This window comes from Podarcis muralis, chromosome 4, assembly GCF_964188315.1.
Source record: "Podarcis muralis chromosome 4, rPodMur119.hap1.1, whole genome shotgun sequence".
NCBI classification, from domain to species: domain Eukaryota; kingdom Metazoa; phylum Chordata; class Lepidosauria; order Squamata; family Lacertidae; genus Podarcis; species Podarcis muralis.
This window is the reverse complement of record NC_135658.1, coordinates 97712298-97738567: the sequence shown is the minus strand read 5'-3', so window position 1 is coordinate 97738567 and position 26270 is coordinate 97712298. Positions and strand designations below refer to the sequence as shown.

Here is a 26270-nt window from a genome sequence, read left to right as displayed (position 1 = left end):
CGCGAGTCATTCACGTTGAATTTTCAATTTCAAGTTTGGTGCAAAAAATCAAAGAATGTGAATTCACCGCATTGACCCATTGAATAAAAGTATCTGTACAGTTTTTGGTTGTTATCTGAACAAGTTTACCCATTTATAAACATGTATAATTATATCATTTTCAATGCATTACAATTATATAATTTTCAATGCATTAAAATGAATATTGTCCTATTTTAAATGAAAATTCTCTAATAGTCTCATTAATCGAGAATATTCTCCAAAAGATTATTCTCAAGAATTTAACATTACTATATAGAAAAGATGCTAAAGAGAGAAGCTAACTAAATAATTAAAGGTTCGCTGCAATAGGATTTTATCATCGTCTTGTTAATCAAAATTATGAATCTGTGGCTTGTGCCCTTCTGAAATTTTTGAGGCTGTGATGTGGTTATCCCAAAACACATATAAAATGGGACAGAATGCTTTACATAAAATAATAAAATGCAACATATGAAGCTTCCTTCCTGGTTGAGTATAATAATAATAATAATAATAATAATAATAATAATAATAATATTTTATTTATACCCTACTCTTCCCAGTTTAAAAACCGGGCTCAGGGTGGCTAACAGCAAATATAAAACACTGATTAAAATGCGACTTAAAAACAGCATAACACAGCATAGAATACAACATAAAATGCACCATCAATATCAGTAAAATTCAAAAATTCGGGGGTCATTTTTTTTGGGGGGGGGCGGAACCCAGTCAGTAGACATCGAAAGATCACCAGGGTTAACTGGCCAAATTGGTCCTACTAGGTGTGTGAATAAGGAATTTAAATGTGGTGTCCCAGAAAGGGTTTCTTCGTAGAAGAGGAAGGGGGAAAGGGAATAGAGGATCAGGCTAATTCAAATTGAAGGCCAGGTGGAATAGTATTACAGGCCCTGCGGAAGGAGATCAAGTGCTGTAGGGTCAACCTATCTCAGCATCAGTGGGTTTCTGGGTTCTCAAGAAGATACCATTCCCAGCCCTGCTTCCTGAGAACTTTTACCCGGAGATGTCTGGGATTGGATCAGTCAACATGCAAAGCACCTGGCTGATTCCTAGACATGCGGTTCCTATCACTAAAAAATACAGTCACTTTAAGTTTAAAATGCACAAAAGCAAACCATTCAATGTTTGTTTTGGAGCAGTGATCAATGGGAGGGGGGGAGAAAGTTGCCAAAATGGCGGCTATTAGAAAGAGTTTTTGTGTTTTTAAATCATTTTTGAATATCAGTCCAATTTTCATTTCAGCTGCATTTTGCTAACATTACAATGTGTGGGGTATTTTTTTAAGATAGCTGGAAAAGTGTTTTAGCACTAATCAACAGGTCAGCTGAAAATAAATAAAAGGGTCATCTGGTCCCAACTGCCTGCAATGGAGGAATCTCAGCTAAAGGCAGGAATCTCAACTAAAGCATCCATGGCAGATGGTCAGACGAATGATAAAATGGCAGCCACTGCAAAGGTCATAGTGAATGTGTGTTGAGCTGTGGTACATTCACTTGATATGCGTTGCCTCTTAAAAAAGAAGGTGGGAGAGTAGCATAAGGGACTCCTACACCTGCGGAAGAAGAAGAGGAGGAGTTTGGATTTGATATCCCGCCTTTCACTCCCTTTTAAGGAGTCTCAAAGCGGCTAACATTCTCCTTTCCCTTCCTCCCCCACAACAAACACTCTGTGAGGTGAGTGGGGCTGAGAGACTTCAAAGAAGTGCGACTGGCCCAAGGTCACCCAGCAGCTGCATGTGGAGGAGCGGAGACGCGAACCCGGTCCCCCAGATTACGAGTCTACCACTCTTAACCACTACACCACACTGGCTCTCTCTACACCACACTAGCACCACACTGCGGAGACTTTCTGCGCTCTGAGAAAAGGTGGAAGAAGGGCAGATAAACCACAGAAGTAACTGGATGATAGTTTTGTGTGAATGCCCTGTGAAAAGTCGTCTGAAGCCACACGAAGCACTTGGGCTGGGTGTTTATCATCTTGTCTGTGACTTTGAGGATCGTCCTGTGTGGACCAAACAACAATAAATATTCTGCAAATTTGAAACCGATCACAGGCCATCTTCCCTCAGATGGGGCCCATTGTGTTACTTTCTCATTGCATACGTTCATGGCTAGGAGGAAAGATATTCAGTCTCTGGGCTAATGAGCAACGTGCCGAAAAAGCAGAAAAGGAAACTCAGCATTCTCCAAACTAATTTAGGCTTCCCGTTCCTGCAGAGATGAGGAATAAAGTGGCAGCACATGGCCTAAAACTGCCTTATTACAACTCTACTCCCAGGTGGCCAGTTCAAATGCTAACTAATAGTTCTCATGCTAACTAGCTTGGCAACACGATTTGAATGGGTGGGTGCAAGAACATCTGCCTCTCGGCTTGCACACTTGCCAACACAGACGTATGAGGCTCTCTGTTGTCGTAGGAACCTCTCGAGCAAATGGAAAGGAAAAGTGAAGCTCAAAACCACCTGCTCGAACTAAGGTTTTGGCAAGCTCCTCTTTGACCAACAGTGCTCAGTTGTGCAGTGTGGGGAGGAACAGGGAAGCAGCTGCAACAAACATGGCTTCGTGCGTCTTGCAAGGTCTGGATATCCCAGTTAACTGCATATGTCATGCATGTTGTTGCACGTTACCTGCAATCTCTAAGGGTTCATGTTTCCTTTGGGGAACGAGGCACAGTGGAGACTTTAGTGTCTTAATGATAGATGGTTTATTTACACATATATACAACCTGGGCCTACGATGGAGGGATTCACAGCATAATCACTCCCAGAGGGTCTTGCTTCTCTCTAGCTGCAGCCTTGGAATGCAGCAGACATCAAACATCATGTTCTCCCTGCTGCTTTGTGTCTCGGTCACACAACTTACATTGCTCCCCCCTTTATCAGTCTGCCCATTTGACAGAGTCCTTTGATCCGCTGTTCTCTTAATGACTTATCACCCCAGGCAATTACCTCATCAGGAATTTATCCTTGCTTGGCGCTGTGGGTTAAACCACAGAGCCTAGGACTTGCCGATCAGAAGGTCGGCGGTTCGATTCCCTGCAACAGGGTGAGCTCCTGTTGCTCGGTCCCAGCTCCTGCTAACCTAGCAGTTCGAAAGCACATCAAAGTGCAAGTAGATAAATAGGTACCACTCTGGCGGGAAGGTGAACGGTGTTTCCGTGCGCTGCTCTGGTTTGCCAGAAGTGGCTTAGTTATGCTGGCCACATGACCTGGAAGCTGTACACCGGCTCCCTCAGCCTATAGAGCGAGATGAGCACCGCAACCCCAGAGTCGGCCATGACTGGACCTAACGGTCAGGGGTCCCTTTACCTTTTAATGAGCTTTCAACACTTGCTGATTCCAGGGGATTGGGAGCGTCTAGCACACAGCTTAATACACACAGGTCTGGCACCCAGTTTTAACACCCCAAGCCTTAATTTAGCTTGAGAGGTCTGGCACTCATAACAATATAATAAGAATGGAAAAGCATCATCAAGATGCTTTCGTTGGCTGTTCCCCAAGGCAGGAAGAAGCAGCCAGCGGATAGCAAGAAGGTGGAGGACCAAAAAGAGTAAGCAGGCCTGGGCAGGCAGCCACGTTGGGATCCTGTCTGTCTGGGGCAGCTCCCTAGCAGAGCAAAGAAGGCATTGCCTATGCTAGTGGTGGAGGCAGGGTTTCAGAGAAGGGTAAAAGGGGTGCAAGAAGGGGGAGGTAGAAAAGGAGGGATCGTGTCCACGGCAAAGGTCACAATGGTGGTGGCAGGGATGGGAAAAGGGCAAGGGTCGTAAGACAGCCTGGGTCTAAGTTTGCATAAGACTTCTGGGCTGCCTAGCAAATTTCATACAAAGTATTCCTGGGGAAAAATCAAGAGGCTCCCTTTTCAAAACTAGGCTGGCATTCATCTATAGATAAACGAATAAAGAAGAACATGGGTCAATTGCAGCCAGTTAATCTATGTATCTTTCTGTCAAAAGCTCATCGTTGTGACACCTGGGGACCTAAAAATGATGGCTTATCTAAAAGCCATAAATTACACGAGAGATTTGATTGAAAGTAAATTAATTGACATCTATGAGATCAGATGGTTGTAGTTCCCAGTCCCAACACACGCATGCATTTATTTCATTGCATGAAGCATGCGGTTTTCATAGTATCGTTGCAATATCTGCTTTACACACACCCCCACAACAGTCACTAAAATATGAATAAAGAAGTCTTAGTTGTTGCCTTAAAAAAAAATCCATTAGAGCTTTCTTGTTGCTACCCAGCCATAAAATGTTGTATTTATTTTCTTCGCTCATAAATTCCCCTTTTATCAGTTAACCACCTCCACCTCCCCTCTGAACTGAGGCGAGTGCCCACATTGATGCAATTTCAGTACTTGCTGAAAACATATTTATTTTTGGAGGCTTTCCCCGACCACTCATACCAGATGGATTCCTTTAACCACCTGCGACTGACCTAGCAGTTGCTGTTTGATTCTGAATGTTGTCATTCTACCGTATTTTTAGATATCGCTTTGTAATTAGGTATGAAAAGCAGTGCAAGAAAATAAACAAATAAATAAATAAATGACTGCATGATTAATTGTCTTTCTAGAGACATAAGAGCACAAGGCTACTGAATGAAAATCAGGCAATTGATTAATAAAATTATGAGCTTAACAAGAATCTTAGAGCATTTATCTTTTTTTGTTAATGCACACAGTAGCCCCAATCCAACAAAGCAGTGGGAGTTGTGAAAAAAAAGGCTGATTATCTTTTCTGGTGGGAAATAGGAGAGCAGGCAGAAGGTGAAATCCAGTCCCTTTTGCTCTTCTCACGAGTAGCTGATCTTCACAGTCTGCAACTTATTTGCAAGGCTAGGCAGCAGGTATCTGTTGGATCAGGAAGGGGAACAAAACCTCTTTGCCTATCCAGCATGTATAATCCAAAGCTGGATCAGGGAGCGGGTGGGTAAAAATTAAAGAAATCCCAGACCAAGAAATCATAGCCTGTATTGCTACTGCAGCAAAGATGCTTGATCTGCTAAGGATGGAAAGATGAACAATATTCCAGGTGAAGGAACAAGTAGGACCCGAAGCCAACTGGCAAGGAAGGTGAGGTACAACCGCAAGAAGGGAAAATAAATATAGTGCTATGAGTTTGTGGGTGCCAGACGACTGCAATTCCTGGATCCAGCATGTGTTAAAAGCTAATCAAGCCAGGCTCGCTTCCTAATGAGGCAATCACCTGGGTGATGAGCCATTAAGGGGGATTTATGGGCTCGGTGCGAGGTGGCAAATGGGTGGGACCACCTCCCTCAACTTGCAGATGGAGAGGACAAAAGCCAGAGTTGAACAATTATGTAAGCTAGATGCTGGAGGCAAAACCAGCGGGTTGGAAAGGCAGAGAGAGGGCTGTGGCTGATCTCTGCTTGAATCCAAGGGGAGAAACAAGGCCCTTTTGTGGTGTTAATACTGTGAACCACTCCACCGCAGGCTCAGGTTGTATATAAACCATGTATCATAAAGACAACGCGCTCTCCACTGTGCCTCATTTCCAAAAGGAAACACGTTATCCTGGGTGAGCCTCTGGATCCCTTGGGATCTTGCACTGCTCAGAGATTGGGGTGGTGTGAAACACGATTGTTCACCAACTTCTGGAACTCACAAGTCTAGAAATAGTAGGAGGCATGTGACTGCCTCTGAACTCAGCCGCCCCTAGGTTTTCCCCTCCTTTCCCCCAGGAACATCTAATAATCTAAAAAGAAAGGTGTTGTGTGACATCATCCTGCTCCGTGTTTCCTCCATTTTCACTTCATTGACTGTTGCCTGCCTGCGCTGGTAAAGCTCAAAATACGGTACATTGCATGTTGCAGAACGGAAATACTGCTTGTTTTCATTGGGAAGCCCAAGTCCGCCATTAAGTCTAGTTTCAGCTAGATGAACCACACTCTCTCTCGTTGTCAGGAAGTAGGACTTGGATGGTTCCACTTTCCATCCGCTCTGTCACTGCTGCCATAACGATAGAGATAACAATAGTAATTTTATACCGTATTTTTTTGCTCTATAAGACTCACTTTTCCCCTCCTAAATAGTAAGGGGAAATGTGTGTGCGTCTTATGGAGCGAACGCAGGCTGCCCAGCTATCCCAGAAGCCAGAACAGCAAGAGGGATTGCTGCTTTCACTGCGCAGCAATCCCTTTTGCTATTCTGGTTTCTGAGATTCAGAATATTTTTTTTCTTGTTTTCCTCCTCCAAAAACTAGGTGCGTCTTGTGGTCTGGTGCGTCTTATAGAGCGAAAAATACGGTAATTTACAGTGGAACCTTGACTTACGTAGAAGAAGAAGAAGAAGAAGAAGAAGAAGAAGAAGAAGAAGAAGAAATAATTGTTATTTATACCCTGCCATTCCCGGTTCAAAAACCAGGTTCAGGGCGGCTAACAACAAATTTAAAACACTTAATTGTAAAAGCAGCATAAAATACAGTATAAAAACATGAATAACAATAAAATTCAAAATTCAAAAATTACTTTAGGGGAGATAAGCATTAGATAATCCCCAGGGCTAGCTGGCTGAATTGGTCCTACTTGGGCCAGCGAGGAGGCCAGGGAAGAATTAGCTGTGGGGTCTCAGAGCGGGTGATCTTCATAAAAGCGGATGGGGAGGGAGAGAAGGGAAATAAGAGATCAGGCTGAATTCAAATTGAAGGCCAGGCGGAATAGCTCTGTCTTACAGGCCTGACGGAAGGAGGTTAAATCCTGCAGGGCCCTGGTCTCATGGGACAGAGCATTGCACCAGGTCGGAGCCATCACCGAAAAGGCCCTGGTGCTGGTGGAGGATAGTCTGACTTCCTTAGGGCCCGGGACCTCTATACTATGGTTATTCATGGACCTTAAGGTATGGCTCTACTTACGTACGATTCCAGTTACGACCTTCGGTAGATGCTTCAACTTATGAACTTTCCTCTAGATATGAACAGAGGCCTTGCTAGCAGCCTGGAGCTCGCCCGGCTGGCTGCGGGGCAGCGCTGGGGCCTCCACCGCTGAGGAGAGGGCCCCCATCCCACCCCCGAGGCTGTGGAAGAGGTGCCGCCTGCAAGGGGCACAGCAGGGCGGACTGCAGCCCCAAACCCCACCAAGGAACTAACCTGAGAAAGTCCAGAGAAGAACCTGGCCTGGAAAGAAAAAAAAGTGACCCCGGCCAAAGTGAGTCAGCTCTTTACTGACCCTTGCCCCATCCCCAGCTTGTAGCCAGGTAAGCCCACCCACCCTCAGTGCACGTATGGGAAAAAAAGTTTGTTTGTTTTAATCTACAATACAGTTTTATTTATTTTATAGTACAGTACATTGATTATTGCCTTCAGTTTATGGATCTATGGTCTTGTTAGACAGCAAAATCCACGTTAAATTGCTGTTTTAGGGGGTGTTTTTCATTGTCTAGAATGGATCAATTCACTTTTCCATTACTTTCTATGGAAAAGTGCACCTCTAATAATAATAATAATAATAATAATAATAATTTTTTATTTATACCCCTCCCTTCCCGGTCAGAAAACCGGGCTCAGGGTGGCTAACACCAAATTTAAATCACTTAATTGATGCAACAAAAAACAGCATAAAATACAGTATAAAACATGAATAACAATAAATTCAGAATTCAAAAATCAATTTAGGGGGAAAATCCACCCAATAAACCTTAGATGATCACCAGGGCTAGCTGGCTAAATTAGTTCTATTTGGACCAGTGAGGAGACCAGGGGAGAATTAGCTGTGGGATCCCAGAGCGGGTAATCTTCATAAAAAGGGGAGGGGGAGGGAAGGAAGGGGAATAAAAGATCAGGCTCAGTTCAAATTGAAAGCCAGGTGGAATAGCTCTGTTTTACAGGCCCTGCGGAAGGAAGTTAAATCCTGCAGGGCCCTGGTCTCATGGGACAGAGCATTCCACCAGGTCGGAGCCATCACTGAGAAGGCCCTGGCCCTTGTGGAGGACTTCCTTAGGGCCCGGGACCTCTAAACTATTATTATTCATGGACCATAAGGTCCTCTGTTGGGCAGACCAGGAGAGGCGGTCCCGTAAATATGAGGGCCCTAAGCCACGTTTCTAGTTATGACCGGACCTCCTGAACAGATTATGGTTGTAAGTAGAGGTTCCACTGTATTAATAATAATCAAATCCCAAACTCCTGGCACATTTCTGTCAGTGAAATTCTGCTTGCAGTAGTTATGAGCGGCAGAGTAGAAGGAGCTTGGGAGCAGCTGAATGCTGCTCTCTGGAACGTCTTGGCTTTGTCTGAGGCAATGTGATATCATGGCAGCTCCTTGGTGTTCTGGTAACACTGAAATCAGAACCGATATTCTGTTTGGGCCAGTACTGAGAAAAAGCCACAGTAAATGAAAGCATATTCAGACAACCCTTCTGAGAATCATAAATAGATCTGTAGAGTTGGAAGGGACCCAGGGGTCATCTAGTCCAACCCTCTGCAATGGAGGAATCTCAACTAAAGCCTCCAGGACAAATGGGCCCCCTCCCACCTCTGCTTCAAAACCTCCAATGGCTTAGAGTCCACCACAAACTCAAGGGAGGACCACAGGTCTGTGCAGGTGCCCTGCATTAGAAGAGACTCTACACCCGTACCGAGGTACACACATGCAGAAATTCCTGGCATGAGGAGGGATCAGTGTTCCCCTTCACATTGAGAATCTGTATCTCGATTTCAGTGTTTTGATTTCTGGGAATGGAGTTGAGAGATCCTAACCTGGTGAGAAAACAGTAAAGACCTGATGAAGAGAGCACAGTAGAGGTTATATTTTCTGAGAATCCTCCAGAAAAATAATCTCTCAAAGGACCTGTTGATGGCATTTTACCATTGTACTGTTGAGAGTGCATTAACTTATGGTCTGTGTCTGTGGTTTGGGAGCTGCACGGTCAGGGGAAAAGCAACGCTGTCCAGGGTTGTAAAGACTGCGGAGAGAATAATTGGGTGCACTCTTCCCACCTTGGATCAAATCTATGCTTCCAGGTGCCATAAGAAAGCTGCAGAGATAGTGCAGGATAGTGCACACCCCGGAAACGATCTCTTTCAGCTTCTGCCTTCTGGAAGAAGGTCCAGGGTTATAAAGACCAGGACTAGCTGCCTGAGAAACAGTTTTTATCCAAATGCAGTTTTGGTTTTAAAAGCAGTGTTAGGTAGTCTCTGTGAGAGTATATTGTATTTAATTATGGGGTATCAGAGTTTTTAGGGGGTTAACCAGGCTGGGATAGCAGGCTTGTTGGTTTTTGAATGTCTGATGTAGATTTTTTCAATTTCGTTGTTCTGTATGGGACAATAACAATAAAGATTATCCTATCATAGGAGCACCCATCGTAATGAATGTATGATAAAGAGGATGTCTGGAGGAGTCCCCAAAGTCATTAGCACAGGGTTATAGTCTAACCTGTTCCTACGTTTTAAAAAGGAGACTTGCAGCGTGTGGCTGGCTTCTGGAATGGCATCACCAAGGAAACGCCGGCCTGGAGGAATCCACTGTCTCACGCAGCCTCTTGCTGGTAGCTGAGGACAGGTATCCTAGGTAGACATTACTAAGGAAACCATCTGACACGTCAAGTTGGTGGGCGTTTGAGGTTCAGCCATCAACTTAGTCACTTGCTCTAAATTTATCTTAGTGGGAAATTGCTCTTTGCAACTATTGCACACGTCTCCTCGATAGCAGTGAAAGGGGAAAGAGATCAGCCCTGGCAAATCAGAATGCAAAAGTTCTGAACAGAGAAACTTGAACCGCAGTTCAAGTTTGCTGTGAAAAGTTCTACTTGCAATTCTCTAAATTATTGGTGAACGTTTGCCAAATATTCAGTGTGTTTTACCCCAGTGATATACAGTTTCACTCTCAAATAATTTACAGATGATGTTTGGCAAGATTTAATAGCTGAACTGCGATGGTATTTTGTATCTGATAATTTGCATTGGTGTGGTATAGCTTAATATTTTGACTGTTTTTGATAATTGACATGTAATGCTGTTTTGCATGAACAGTTGACAGCTTATGATGTTTTATATTTGACGCCTGCGGAATAAACCAAAGCAGAGACATTTTAAATATTTAGGTAAGCTGTTAAATGTCAAAATGTAAATTTGAAAACCTGCATTCAAAACTGGACTGAAAATAGGTGGTGGGAGCAGTGGCAAATATAATCATGGCTTAGAACTTCTTAGCTTATGGAAACTCATGGAAGAAAAGTTTACTGACCCCACACCTTCCCCCCCGCTGCCCCCCTGCAACCCCTGAAGTCTCCTGGGAGAGTCGGAAGACCTCCAAAACAATGTGAGATGAGACATGGGCCTGCTGAGGTGGGGAGGAAATGGGAAAAGTTTATGCAAAATTCCTTGACTTAGGATCCAAACCCCCTGCCCCATACCTTTCGTTAACTTTTGTTAACTTTTCTAAGGATCCAAGCCATGGTCTGCTTCTGGCTAGCTGCGGAGATCCTGAAATCACAACGGCAAGATCTGCCTGCTTTCATGATGATGGAAAAGTGATGTCAATCTTGAGGGAAGAGAGGGAGAGGGAGCAGCTTGAAAAGGGGACTGCCGGAAAAGCTGAAATCCTTTGGTGCTTCCAGCAGGAAGCTCCATCAAGCACAGGAGGGGATGATTCCTGCTGCCTCTCAACACTACAGATGGAACAACACTGAGTGGAATAGTAATAGTAGTAGTAGTAATAGCAGTAGTAGTAATAATAGGAATATTGTTGTTGTTGAGGTTGGTACAGTGACTCTTAGGCAAACAAAGTAACATTTTCATCCCTCCCTTCCTTCCTTGGTTCATTCTCACTATAAACCTGTCAGTCACAATTGATTTTGAGTGATTAATCACAAGCACTAGAAAATGTCTTAGTGTGTCTGATGCAGCTGGATGATTAAACATCCGCCACCCAGACTTGAAGGCTTATATAAGGAATTTGTCAGATTTGCTTTCCTGGGAGAGGAAGACATTTGAAGACATCTGCAGTTTTCATCTCATTCCCCCCCCCCTCCACCCGATATATTGTTTCATGACCCCCCACTACTGATAGGAAGTTCAGGGCAGCCTTCCTTTATCCAATATTCTTTAGAGACATAGCACGGGAAACTCAAATGATTCTGTAATAATCTGTTTCTTTACTAATGTAAAAGCAGATGTCACAGAATTGCAGAAGTGAGCACACACACAAGCATTAAGAGGGAGCTCAATCTATGTTGCATGTGCACTGTACATTTAAAGCACATGACTTCTGGCTGTTGGGAACTGATGCTCTGTGTGTGGGTAAACTACAGTTTCCAGGATACTTTGGGGGAAGTCATGTGCTTGAATGTATGGTATATAAATAGTCCTAGTTCCTGGAAATCAGTGTACACCCCAAAAATGGGTAAGATCTTCTGCCGGTCAATTCAAAATAGCACAGGTCTTTCGCTTGCCATGTTTAGAAGGCACAGTTTCACAGCATGTTCCTGCCATGCTGGGAAGCATTCTGGGGGGGGGGGGGAATGGCAAGGTTGCTCAGGAATCAGGATTGAAGGCAGCCTAATTGCCCATTAATGTCCCATAGAGAGCCAAGCCAAGACTAGGGTCATTTATTCATCTACTAGTGGGAAATGCCTGGCACTGCCTGAGAATCTGAAGAAACCAACAACATTGCGATTTTTATATGGATATTGTAATTTGTGAGTTTCCGGGCTGTTCACGCACTCACCCACACACCAACCCCAGACCTGACTCTGACCCAGGGAACACCTGACCTAGCCTCAAATCAATTTGTGGTGGGCTACTAGTGCTGAATTATGGTTTGTTTGGTCCACCATCTTGAGTCAACATGGCATCTGGCATCTAAACATAAACAGAGACCCCCCACCCCACCTCAGAAGTCATCTGCTGTTGGTGACAACATCTTTAGAGGCATCCAAATCGGCACTGGTTAGAACCATCATGTCAGATTTGGCTATATCACATCAAACTGAGCAATGGTATCTTCAGAGGCATACAAATTGGCACAGTTTGGACTTGCCGTGCCAAATATCAGACGAAGTCACGCTTTCTTTTAACCTATTCTTCTATAAACATAAAACAAAACAAAAAACCAAGTTCACTTCAGAGCTGCCCTGAAGGCAGTCTTCTGGAACGAGTGTGGAAGGACTTGGGCCAACACAGCACAAGATCCTTGTGTGAGAAAATAGAACAGTGTGCTTCTGGTCTCACCAGGTTTTTCACAATGGCTTAAAGAAGTTTGCTTGCCCTAAGTCTGTGTTGTACAAAATCTTCCACTAGTAATTGTGCAACAGTTTGCAGAACGACGATGCTGGCAGATTTCCCGCCCCTGCTTACATGTCTCGGGATCTAATCCAACATGTTTAATTTTGTGGGTATGGGCTGCTTCATGCTTCATGCGCTGGCCATGTTTGCTGCAACTATAGCAGTGCTGCACCAGCTTTTCTGGAAGAACAGATGCAAAGTATGAAGGGTTGGTACATCTTAGTAAGCCTTCCTAGGATGTCCTTCTTAGCAAAGCTGAGAGGCTGCTGATTCTCAGTGTAGGCCTGCTGCTTATTTAAGAATGTGCATATCTCCTGGCCGTTTTGCATGCTTTTTATGGTGTACACTGGCGCATCTGCAGCTAACAAAATTGCTGCATAAAGCAGTACCAAGTGTCCTGAAATCATGTAATGCCCTCTTTGGCAATGCGGAAATGGCTGTGTAAATAAAAGGAGAAGGTTCACACTTTCCTAGAGCGCACGGCTCATAACAATAACAGGAATGACATGCCATTACAAACCAGCGCTATGGTGAACATTCCTACACCCAATCTTAGCCAAGTTGTTCTGCAGAGTCTGTTTTGGGACCACAAGTGATTTCTGGTCTTCCTCAGTCATTACAAGAACAGAACATTGTCAATAAACTTAGGGTGTGGAGACCACATAGATATTAACAACAGTGTTATCTGTAGGCAGAGAAAATTCCCCCGGTGATGTGTTTAACATCTTAATTTCAAACAGAGCACAGCTGGTAACTGCTGATTGGAACAGGAAATAGTCTTAGAAGAGAGATTCATAAAACCTGTTCCACGTATGCCCTTTCGAGGAAGAGTTAAAGATTTCACTATTTGCCCCAGATCCTCCACTATAACAACAAGAGTGCCAGTCAGAAGTGTGGAATAATGACTGGACCTCTGAATGACATCAGTTCTTTCGCTTAGTTTTGATAAAGTAAGCGATCTTTAGGAAGAAGAAGAGTTTGGATTTGATATCCCACTTTATCACTACCGGAAGGAGTCTCAAAAGCGGCTAACATTCTCCTTTCCCTTTCTCCCCACAGCAAACACTCTGTGAGGTGAGTGGGGCTGAGAGACTTCAGAGAAGTGGGACTGGCCCAAGGTCACCCAGCAGCTGCATGTGGAGGAGCGAGGAAGCGAACCCCGTTCACCAGATTACAAGACTACCGCTCTTAACCACTACACCACACTGACTCTCCAGTTTGTCCCATTGAACTAACTGGGTCTTACTCCCAAGTATGTCTGTAAGAGGCCAAGGCTTCCCAGTGGGAAGGAGGAGTTAAGGGAAGTAGAAAAGGTCTGGAGGTTGCGGCATGTGGCCGTGTGGCTAGGTAGCCCTAGCTCAGGGAGTTTGGGGAAACGGGCTCCTGTTGCGATTGCAGGTGCAGCTCCTGTGATTGGCTTGCACCGTTCCTTATAAAAGAGCATGGGGAATAGATGAAAGAGGGGACCAAGAGACTGAGGTGTCTGAGGAGGAAGCCTTGAAGCCTCCTGGTACCTAGAGGCAGGAAGCAGTCAACAAAAGTCGGAAAAGGACTGAAAGGGTTTTAAACACCCTTCCCACTTGGTTTTGAAGCTGGACCAGATTCAGCCTTGCCCAATATTTTCCCTTTCCCTTGGTTCAGGATGGTACCGCATGGCCTGACCCTGATCCATTCTTTCATTTGTTGTTTAGTCGTTTAGTCGTGTCCGACTCTTCATGACCCCATGGACCAGAGCACGCCAGGCACCTCTGTCCTCCACTACCTCCCGCAGTTTGGTCAAACTCATGCTGGTAACCTCAAAAACACCATCCAACCATCTCGTCCTCTGTCGCCCCCTTCTCCTTGTGCCCTCCATCTTTCCCAGCATCAGTGTCTTCTCCAGGGAGTCTTCTCTTCTCATGAGGTGGCCAAAGTATTAAAGCCTCAGCTTCACGATCTGTCCTTCCAGTGAGCACTCAGGGCTGATTTCCTTAAGAATGGATGCGTTTGATCTTCTTGCAGTCCATGGGACTCTCAAGAGTCTCCTCCAGCACCATAATTCAAAAGCATCAATTCTTCGGCGATCAGCCTTCTTTATGGTCCAGCTCTCAAAGACAACAGGCCATTCTTTCATACGGCTTTTCATTTAGACTGTATCTGTCCTCCACGCTGGTCTCTCCCTCTCTTTCAGACCTTGCAGCGATTTTTGATTTTTTTACAAAAACAGGTTTTATTTTAACGATCACCTTCTCCGTGGAATCGTTACTGACCCTCTTTTCCATTGTTTGGTTTGGGCTCTTCTTATTTTGCTTTTGCTGCGCCCAGATCAATGCAGCCGCTTTCTCCCTTAGATCACCTCTTTTCAGTCCCCATTCACCGCTGACAAAGCTGCTCAGAAACCCTCAATTCAAAGGCAGCCTGCCAAGATTTGACAACTCTGTTTCTTCCCCCGGCCTTTGACAGCCCTCACTTTCCAGCACTGAAGTCTGAGCTTTTAACACACCGGCCTGGAACCCAGCTGTGCCCCCGCATTCGAGACAGCAAAGATTTCCTCATATTTGAAGATTTATCACCAACGCAGTTAAAAACTTTCCCCAACCACCGCAGAATACCAGCACTAAGTTAATGCCAAGCAGGTTTAACAAGTCTTGAGCGCAAGGAGGTTAAGTATTATTACCAAAGCTTCAATTGGGAGTGTAGGATGTGTGTGGAGATATCTTATATATACTATGTACAAATCTGTGACAAAAGGAATTCTATTCCAAAAAACAAAGGCACTCAAAAGCCATTACCGGAACAAAAAGAAACACTTACAGGTATTTATCTGTTCCTATTCACGTGGCGCTGTGGGTTAAAGCCTCAGTGCCTAGGACTTGCCGATTGAAAGGTCGGCGGTTCGAATCCCCGCGGCAGGGTGCGCTCCCGTCGTTCGGTCCCAGCGCCTGCCAACCTAGCAGTTCGAAAGCACCCCCGGGTGCAAGTAGATAAATAGGGACCACTTACCAGCGGGAAGATAAACGGCATTCCGTGTGCTGCGCTGGCTCGCCAGATGCAGCTTTGTCACGCTGGCCACGTGACCCAGAAGTGTCTGTGGACAGCGCTGGCTCCCGGCCTCTTGAGTGAGATGAGCGCACAACCCTAGAGTCTGGCAAGACTGGCCCGAACGGGCAGGGGTACCTTTACCTTTATTCACGAAACAAAACCTTAATAAACTTTAAAAACTAAAGCAAATTTGAAACCAGTCATACCTACCTGTGATGCACAAACCTGAAAACATAGAATTGTGGATTTGGGAGAGACGCCTGAGGGTCGTCTAGCCCAACCCCCTGAAATGCAACGATCCTTTCTAGTACTAGAAAACAATACCCACGAGACAACATTAAAACTGGACTGTTTCACAAAAAGCAGATTAGAATAGGACTTAATAAATCTGGCGCAGTAAAAGATGAACGAAGCAACAATGGCAAACATTAGCAGGGATTCCCAGATGAGCACTTTGCATAAAACCCACCAAGTGCAGGCCATACCTTTTCAAGAGGAATTGTTTGTTTATCCATGTACGCAGCTTTTATATTTAGCTATTTTGAAAACCTGTTACTCGACTGATTTATAGCATATCTGGGAGCCATGCTTTTTATTATTATTATTATTCTCAGCCATTAAAATTAATCTTTTAACAGCCACACTAGTGCTTGGAAACCATTTTGTGTCAATCAAAGCAGGGTTGGGGAATGAAGAGGTCCCTTTCATTGCACTCTGGAAAGAAAAGCAGTTTGTCTTGTTAAGATTAGCTCGACTAAGGAGAATTTCCCAAAGCCATTTTCTTTTTTTCAGATGCTGCAGATCAATGGATTTGCCATTTGGAAGGGAAGGGGAGGAAGGAAGTGGCTGTCAACTGCTCAAAAAGTGAGGTGCTACCTGCTCCAGGCCTGCTTAGAAGAATCCTGGGCATCAGGAATCGAATGGTCCATGGGTTAAATCTTCTCTTCTTCCTCCAGAAGCCACAGGTGAACACCATATGCTTTCATATAGCTACCCTCTGATCCCACAAGATCTCTCATCCACCACACAGCCTTCCTGCAAAAGCAGCAACCAACCATTTCTTCTATGCTGTCTCCTTGTGAATATTGTTGCTAAGGCCTGGCTGAGACATTTGGCGATCTGCACACACTCAACCTTGGAGAATTTGTGAGGTTGTAACAAAATCATGGGACGCAGGTGGCGCTGTGGGTTAAACCACTGAGCCTAGGACTTGCCGATCAGAAGGTCGGCGGTTTGAATCTTCGCAACAGGGTGAGCTCCCGTTGCTCGGTCCCTGCTCCTGCCAACCTAGCAGTTCGAAAGCATGTCAAAGTGCAAGTAGATAAATAGGTACTGCTCCAGCGGGAAGGTAAACAGCGTTTCCGTGCGCTGCTCTGGTTCACCAGAAGCGGCTTAGTCATGCTGGCCACATGACCCGGAAGCTGTACGCCGGCTCCCTCGGCCAATAAAGCGAGATGAGCGCCGCAACCTGAGTTGGTCACGACTGGACCTAATGGTCATGGGTCCCTTTACCTTTACCTTTTTTTAACAAAATCATAGAATTGCAGAGTTGGAAGGGACCCTGAGCATCATCTAGTCCAACCTCCTGCAATGCAGGTAAAGGTAAAAGGTAAAGAACCCCTGGATAGTTAAGTCCAGTCAAAGATGACTCTGGGGTTGCAGTGCTCATCTCGCTTTCAGGCCAAGGGAGCCAGCGTTTGTCCACAGACAGCTTTCTGGGTCATGTGGCCAGCAGGACTAAACCGCTTCTGGAGCAATGGAGCACTGTGACAGAAACCAGAGCACACGGAAACGCTGTTTACCTTCTCGCCACAGCAGTACCTATTTATCTACTTGCACTGGTGTGCTTTCAAACTGCGGAAGCTGGGACCGAGCAACGGGAGCTCACCCCGTCACGGGGATTGGAACTGCTGAATTTCCAAATGTCTTTTTTTTTTTTTTTTAAAGAATTTTTATTGGTTTTACAAAATTTTAAAAACAAACAAACACTTAAAAAGACATACCAACACGTATAATTTCCTAATGTTTTTCATAAACCTCTTTTCTGAGACTCCCCCATACCCCCTCCTTTCTGCATCCCAATGTCCATAGTTTTATAGCAACTCCCAATTGTTACTTTCCAGCCTCTGTCCTTAGTTATCTCTATAGTCTGACCTTATATCACTGTATCCCTTTGTTCTTGAAAACCATAACACTCTAACATTCATCAAGTTTATAATAGTCCTTAAGATAACTTTTAAATTTTCTCCATTCTTCTTCCACCGTCTCTTTTCCTTGATCACGGATTCTGCCTGTCATCTCGGCCAGTGTCATATAGTCCATCACTTTCATCTGCCATTCTTCCAGAGTGGGTAGATCTTGTGTCTTCCAATACTTTGCGATAAGTATTCTTGCTGCTGTTGTAGCATACATAAAGAAAGTTCTATCTCTCTTTAACACCAATTGGCCGACAATACCCAAGAGAAAGGCCTCTGGTTTTTTAAGGAAAGTACTTTTAAGTACCTTTTTCATTTCATTGTAAATCATTTCCCAGAAAGCCTTAATCTTCGGGCATGTCCACCAAAGGTGATAAAAGGTACCTTCATTCTCTTTACATTTCCAACATTTGTTATCGGGCAAATGGTAAATTTTTGCAAGCTTGACTGGGGTCATGTACCACCTGTAAATCATTTTCATTATGTTTTCTCTTAAGGCATTACATGCCGTAAACTTAACACCGGTTAAGTTAAACCACTGAGCCTCTTGGGCTTGACATTTGGAAATTCACTTAACAGTTTACGGTGTTAAGTGAATTTCCAAATGTCAAGCCCAAGAGGCTCAGTGGTTTAGACCACAGCGCCACCCGCGTCTCATATGGGGATCAAACCTGCAACCTTGGCATTATCAGCACCAATGTTCTAATCAACTGATCTAGCCAGGTGCTTTAGGTGCCAACTATATGAACCAATGTCTCAGCATGCAGGCCTTCTCATTGCAAATCGCTGCAAGATAAAGGTGGTAGATAACAAACTAATAATAAATAAATAAAACAAGTCCCATGGGGCTACAAAAGGGAGTATCCTTAACCAAAACTGCAAAAAGCAAAGGACGGAGAAGTTATGGAAACAATTATTAATTCAGAAACACATGTTTAATTTAAACAAAACCCCACGCCAAGCTGACTAAAGGTGTGCCGCATATAATATTGTTGCATGGAGGTTCCCTCATTGTGAGAAGCGAGGTTACAGGGAACCAGGCAGAGGGCCTTATCGGTAGTGGCACCCTCCCTGTGGAACGCCCTCCCGCCAGATGCCAAACATATAAACAACTATTTGATTTTACAAGACATTTTTATAAAATAAACAAAATTTAAAAATATACAGTGTGAAGTACTAAGCTTTTTGTCTGCCCTCAAACTGCCACCATTCATTTCATTGGGTGATCCCAGGTTCCAGTACGATAAATGGGAGAGAGAAAGTGTGTGTGTGTGTGTGTGTGTGTGTGTGTGTGTGTGTGAAGATTGTGGTGGTGGTATCCATCTATTACTAAAAGCGTGGAAGGTGACAGTAAAATGGGCAGCAAAAAGAAGAGGAGCTGGTTCTATGTACCACTGACTAATGCCACAAACTCACCCTCAGCCCTGCACATAAAGCCATTATATTATAAAAAATTTGTTCTATTGTATTTTTTATTTTTTAAAAATAAACATGTCCTCCGGGTGTGAAAAACAAAACACTCACATTCAGCTTTTCTGCTGATTAAAGAAGTGTGAGCTTAATAACTCTGCCTTGTAAACAAGTTATTAGTACTACTTGTAAACACTACTAATTTGTAAATAAGCAATTACCGTATTTTTCCGTGTATAACACGCCCCCGTGTATAAGACTACCCCTATTTTTGGGGACTCAGATTTAAGAAAATTGCGGGAGATGGCCCGGAGTTGTTGAGCTGAAAGCTCCTGCTCGTGGCTGCAACCAATGACACGTCCCTCACATACACTACAGTGGTGCCTCGCAAGACGAAATTAATTCGTTCCGCGAGTTTTGTCGTCTTGCGATTTTTTTCGTCTTGCGAAGCACGGTGTCGGAAAAGTTTTGGAAAAGCTTCAAAAATCACCAAAGTCTTCAAAAACCTCAAAAAAGGCTACCACACCGCGTGCTATGAGTTGCTCCTCGAAGTCAAGTCGCAACTGTATTAACGGTGTTAAGAAAAAGGAAACAAACTTGCAAGACGTTTCCGTCTTGCGAAGCAAGCCCATAGGGAAAATCGTCTTGCAAAGCAGCTCAAAAAACCCTTGCGTCTTGCGAGTTTTCCGTCTTGCGAGGCATTCGTCTTGCGAGGTACCACTGTACCTGTGTATAAGTTGACCCAAGTTTTTAAACATTATTTTACAGTAAAAAATACTCATCTTATACACGGAAAAGTACAGTAATATATAAAAATTGTGTGTGTGTGTGTGCGTATGCAACACCAATGACATACTTTTTTTTTTTACAGGCATTTTGCAGTTCCTTTCCCCATCAAATTTTGACTGAGCTGGAAGTAGGGTACGAGATGAGGCACTTAGAAGAGGCTGAGGCGGCAGCCAGGAAGAATGTGAGGAAACACATAAACACACTTGGGTTTTATTACGGATTGTGAGGAATCAGGAGTTACAGCAGAAACTGTGAATTTCGAACCGGAAGGAGGAGAAAGAACTCTGGGGAGGAAGTTACCAAAACATCGGTACAGATGTTTGAGATAGTTTACATTTCATTGCCTTAAAAAACAACTCATTGTTCGAAGGATTGGGTGCCCTTCAAAAGCAAAGTGTATATTTTGCCTGGAAACAAAATTCTGCAATGAACATCAAACCAAGCAAGTGACTACTATGTTGGCAATGTCTGGAAGCATTTGTATGCCTGGAATATTTCTGCCTCCAGGGAATCAGACCATTATCAATCACAATAAACTAGAAAGGTTTGTATTTTTTAAAAGCATGGGAGAATGTGATGGTATCTACACTGTATCTATTAGTATACATCCATTGGTAGTCAAGGGCTCTACATACTGCAGTTTCACAAAGTAAACATGCACATCTGTGAAGGCACATAGTCTCAAGATCCCATCACACTCAAGTGTGGCCATCAAAGTGAATCCTGGAGTGAGCAATGCAGATAAACGGGAAACCTCATGCAGTTACCTCTGCTAATTCTCAAGGATAATACGAGAGAAATTAAATGGCCTAATTTAGCAGGTTTTGCCCAGGTGCATTATTTTACATTTTCCAACCAGATAAAAGCAAGTTCTGCATTGCAGTGGAAACAAATTCCATCCTTCACCTGTGAAGAGGGTAATCTAACCTCCTCACAAAGGGATCTCACATCCCCACCAACATTTCTCTGATGAAAATAGGGATGTCCTATTCCATAATAGGAATAAGGACGTGGGTGGCGCTGTGGTCTAAACCACTGAGCCTAGGGCTTGCTGATTGGAAGGTCGGCGGTTTGAAACCCCCTGATGGGGTGAGCTCCTGTTGCTCGGTTCCAGCTCCTGCCAACCTAGCAGTTCGAAAGCACGTCAAAATGCAAGTAGATAAATAGGTACCACTCTGGCGGAAAGGTAAACAGCGTTTCCGTGCGCTGCTCTGGTTCGCCAGAAGCGGCTTAGTCATGCTGGCCACATGACCCAGAAGCTGTACACCGGCTCCCTTGGCCAATAAAGCGAGATGAGCCCCACAACCCCAGAGTTGTCCGCGAATGGACCTAATGGGCAGGGTTCCCTTTACCTTTATTCCATAATAGTAATAGTAATAATTTTATTGTTTGCACCGCACCCATCTGACCGGGTTGCCCCAGCCACTCTGAGCAGCTTCCAACATATACAAAAATGGAAGAAAATGTTAAACATTGGAAAAACTTCCCTAGACAGATGTCTCCCAAAAGTAGTATAGATGTCTTCTAAAGGTTATATAGTTTCTTACCTCCTTGGCTCAGGGGTCGCATAACTCCCTACCCTCCAACATTTCTCTGATGAAATAGGGATGTCCTAAGAAAATTCGGGATATTCCTGGATCAAATCAGAAACTGGGACGGCTTCAGTAAATCTGGGACTGTCGCTGGAAAATAGGGACACTTGGAGGGGCTGATCCCATCAGCACTTAGCAGACCTCAGAGATTCATGGAGTGTGCAATCTCACTGACTCGTCCACCCACAAAAACTCAGGGTTTTTCAGTTTGCCAATCAGGTGAGCATCAGATGCTCAGTTGTTCCTAGGGCACGTTCCTCTAAAACATGGATAGGCAAACTAAGGTCCAGGGGCCGGATCCGACCCAACCGCCTTCTAAATCTGGCCTGCAGACGGTCTGGGAATCAGCGTGTTTTTACATGAGTAGAATGTGTCCTTTTATTTAAAATGCATCTCTGGGTTATTTGTGGGGCATAGGAATTCGTTCATAGTTTTTTCCAAAATCTAGTCTGGCCCCCCACAAGGTCTGAGGGACAGTAGACCGGCCCCCTGCTGAAAAGGTTTGCTGATCTCTGCTAAAACATAAATGTTTTAACAGTTTGAATGCACTGGTTACAATTAAATATAATACTCCAACTATCAGAGGACCTCAAAAGAATAAGCCAGGTCACTGCTGCTTCACTGATCACCCAAAATTTCAAATATTCTTTTATTTCAAATTCAAGATTACCTTTACTTAAAGAGCCTTTGGCAGTCTTAACAATTAAAATGAAGTGTCTTGACTTAACCCCTCTCAGTTATCTTAACGCTTCCCCTCAAAGTTTCCTGTTTTCTGGAACAAAATGTGTGAAACGTTCTTGCACTTTAAATTCTCAAGCTCAGCTGCACAGCATCAGTGCATTTATCTGATGTTCATTTATTTTATTATATTTTTACAATCTGTTAACAGGCCTTCCTATTGGTAATAAGCTGTTGACCCTAGGTTTGGTTAGATGAAAAGTCTTTTTACAGCTTAATTCATCCGTGTGTAAATAACTTTTTCATCTTCTGCTTCTCATCTGCTACTTTTTATAGGTCTAGGATTATGTAAGCTGACCTATATTATACCACTATTATTATGTTTACACTGAGTCAGACTAATACAGTAGTGACACAGCAACGGACGCTGAGTAGTTTTTTTTGTCGTTGAAGGGGACTTTTCAGGCTGGTGCTCAAAAGCATGGGTAAAATACAGTACGGCAAATTATTTATAAGCTAATACAGTGGTACCCCGCAAGACGAACGCCTCGCAAGACGGAAAACCCGCTAGACAAAAGGGTTTTCCGTTTTGGAGGCGCTTCGCAAAACGAATTTCCCTATGGGCTTGCTTCGCAAGACGACAGCCCATAGGGAAATCTCCGGGACAGCGGGGAAGCGCGTCTTCCCCACTGTCCTCGGACCTCCTCCCGCCGCCAGGCTTCAGAAGGCTGCTCCGAAGCCTGGCGGGGGCGGAGAGGTTTTTTAAAAACCCCAGGACAGCGGGGGACTTCTCCGCTGTCCGGGGCGATTTTAAAATGCTGCCAGGTGGCAGCGCTGCCGCCCAGCAGCATTTTAAAAAACCCGGGACAGCGGGTTTAAAATCGCCCCGGGCAACGCGATTCTCCGCTGTCCCGGACGGCTTTTGAAGGCAGGCGGGGGGAGCAAAGACTTTCGCCCCCCTCCCGCCTTCAGAAGAGGTCCCGAAGGTCTTCTGAAGGCAGGCGGGGGGCGAAAGTCTTTGCTCCCCCCTGCCTGCCTTCCCGGGAGAGCGGAGAAACGTGCAGCCTCTCCTTGCGGAGGGGTTGCGCGCAGCTATAGAAGAAGGCAAGGCAGCGAGCGGGATGGATCCCGCTCGCTGTTTTGCCTTCCCCTTTAGCCCCGCGCAGCCTCTCCTTGCGGAGGGGTTGCGCGCAGCTATGGAAGAAGGCAAGGCAGCGAGCGGGATGGATCCCGCTCGCTGTTTTGCCTTCCCCTTTAGCCCCGCGCAGCCTCTCCTTGCGGAGGGGTTGCGCGCAGCTATGGAAGAAGGCAAAGCAGCGAGCGGGATGGATCCCGCTTGCTGTTTTGCCTTCCCCTTTAGCCCCGTGCAGCCTCTCCTTGCCGGGAGACACTGCGCAGGGCTTCCCTGGCTTTTCTGGGAGGTGGGGGAATTCCCCCACCTCCCGCAAAACCGGCAGAAGCCGCGCGCACTTTAAAAGGGCTGCACGGCTTCTCCTGGCTTTCCTGTCCCCGACGGCTTTTGAAGGCAGGCGGGGGGGAGCAAAGATTTTCGCCCCCCGCCCACCTTCAGAAGAGGTCCTGGACCTCTTCTGAAGGCTGGCGGGGGGCAAAAGTCTTTGTCCCCCCTGCCTGCCTTCCCAGGGGCTTTTAAATCGCCCCGGACAGCGGAGAAGTCCTCCGCTGTCCCTGGGTTTTTTAAAATGCTGGGGGTGGGTGGGAAGAAAAGCCCTTGTCCCCCCCCCCAGCCTTCAGAAGAGGTCGGGGGACAGACTGTCCCCGGACCTGGTCCAAAGTCGGTTCCCATAGGAACGCATTAATTGATTTTCAATGCATTCCTATGGGAAACCGTGCATCGCAAGACGAAAAACTCGCAAGAAGAAAAAACTTGCGGAACGAATTAATTTCGTCTTGCGAGGCACCACTGTAATGGAATCTTGAATTGGTCCGGTTTTTAAATCAAACATTGTTTGGATTTGATATCCCGCCTTTCACTCCCCTTCAGGAATCTCAAAGCGGCTAACATTCTCCTTTCCCTTCCTCCCCCACAACAAACACTCTGTGAGGTGAGTGGGGCTGATAGACTTCAGAGAAGTGTGACTAGCCCAAGGTCACCCAGCAGCTGCAGGTGAAGGAGCAGGGAAGCAAACCCAGTTCACCAGATTACAAGACTGTAAAAGACTTGCACTGCAATAACTGTTTACTAAAGGGATTGTTTTATTAACACCAGTATAGATATACAGAGGGACATGGGTGGTGCTGTGGGTTAAACCACAGAGCCTAGTACTTGCCTATCAGAAGGTCAGAGGTTTGAATCCCCGCAATGTGATGAGCTCCCGTTGCTCGGTCCCTGCTCCTGCCCACCTAGCAGTTCAAAAGCACATCAAAGTGCAAGTAGATAAATAGGTACCACTCTGGCGGGAAGGTAAACGGTGTTTCCGTGCGCTGCTCTGGTTTGCCAGAAGCGGCTTAGTCATGCTGGCCGCATGACCCGGAAGCTGTATGCCGGCTCCCTCGGCCAATGAAGTGAGATGAGCGCCGCAACCCCAGAGTCGGCCACAATTGAACCTAACGGTCAGCAGTCCCTTTACCTTTACCTATACAGTGGTGCCCCGCAAGACGAACGCCTCGCAAGACGGAAAGCCCTCTAGACAAAAGGGTTTTCCGTCGCGGAGGCGCTTCACAAAACGAATTTCCCTATGGGGTTGCTTCGCAAGACGAAAAAATCTTGTGCATCCCCGCGGGTTTTTTCCGCTCCCCCCCCCTTTCCTAAGCTGCTAAGCCACCTATCAGCTGTTCCGCTGATAACCCGCTTAACAGCTGATCGTGAAAAGCCGCTAGACAGCTGTAGCGCTAATCCACTAAGCTGTCAATGGGGTTGCTTCGCAAGATGAAAAAACCGCTAGACGAAGAGAATCGCGGAACGGATTCTTTTCGTCTTGCGAGGCACCACTGTATATAAACACCGTTTACCTTCCTGCCAGAGGTATTTATCTACTTGCACTTTTTTTGGCATGCTGTCAAAGTGCTAGGTTGGCAGGAGCTGGGACAGAGCAACGGGAGCTCACCCCGTCGCGGGGATCCGAACCGCAGACCTTCTGAACTGCAAGCCCAAGAGGCTTAGTAGTTTAGACCACAGCACCACCTGCGTTACATCAGTCAAATTTTCATGAGGGAGGAGGGGAGATGTCCTAGCTTTAAATGCAAGGTAGCTGAAGGTCTCCCTTTCAGTGAATTTTTTTTGCCACCACTGTTTTCAGCTGCCTGGCTGCATCTCTAGGGCACAAAGATGCCACCATTGTTGTCCTGACATGACCCCCCCCCCCCCCAGGATATACTTACTGGCTTAAAAAAATTAAATTTCTATTGGGGTGTGGGTTTGTTTTTTATATGTTGCATGGAATGTCAATACTTTATTTATCAATTTTTCTTTTTTTATTTTCTGTGGTGCAATGTTTTTTTAAATGTCAGTTGCTTGGATGAAGGACCATGTGTTGAGATTCCTGCATTGCATGGGGTTGGACTTCGTGACCCTTGAGCATGGGTGGCGCTGTGGTCTAAACCACTGAGTCTCTTGGGCTTGACGTTCAGAAAGTCAGCAGTTCGAATCCCCGTGATGGGGTGAGCTCCCATTGCTCAGTCCCAGCTTCCGCAGTTCGAAAGCCCACCAGTGGAAATAGATAAATAGGTACTGCAGCAGCGGGAAAGTAAACGGTGTTTCCGTGCACTCTGGTTTCCGTCACGGTGTGTCCCATTGCACCAGAAGGAGTTTAGTCATGCTGGCCACGACCCGGAAAGCTGTCTATGGACAAAAGCCAGCTCCCTCGGCCTGAAAGTAAGATGAGTGCCACAACCCTGTAGTCGCCTTTGAGTGGACTTAACTGTCCAGGGGTCCTTTACCTTCCAACTCTACAATTCTATGATTCTATGCTTCTTGCCTCCACAGAACTCAAGGGATCGCACAAGGCACAAGGTCCTCCACATGTACCCTTCCCCGTCTTATCCTCACAACAACTCTGTGAGGTAGGTTTGACTGAGAGATGGAGACTGGCCCAAAGTCACCCAGGGAACTTCATGGCTGAGTGGAGATTTGAACTCTGGTCTCCCACGTCCTTGTCCAAACTCTAACCATCACACCACAATGCATCTTGGGGATTCATTGACTGTCCCCATTGTCCAATGATCTTAGAAAGGTGGGATCTGCCATTTCTCTTGAAATTGCTTCCTTTTTAAATTATTATTTCATAAACAGTGTTGGAATCCAAGTGACATTTTCTTTTCTTACCTAGCTCCTTTTTCATTCAAA

At 45.3% G+C, this 26270-nt stretch overlaps 1 long non-coding RNA gene across 1 annotated transcript in view; it reads left to right on the top strand.

Moving 5' to 3' along the window:
• LOC144327556 (uncharacterized) overlaps positions 1–20125 on the top strand; it is a 33607-nt gene extending 13482 nt beyond the window's left edge. Inside the window, exons 2-3 of the long non-coding RNA XR_013392695.1 lie at positions 16096–16268; positions 19780–20125. This is a non-coding gene — a long non-coding RNA (uncharacterized LOC144327556). The remainder of the gene's footprint in view (positions 1–16095; positions 16269–19779) is intronic.
• Positions 20126–26270: the final 6145 nt, after the last annotated feature.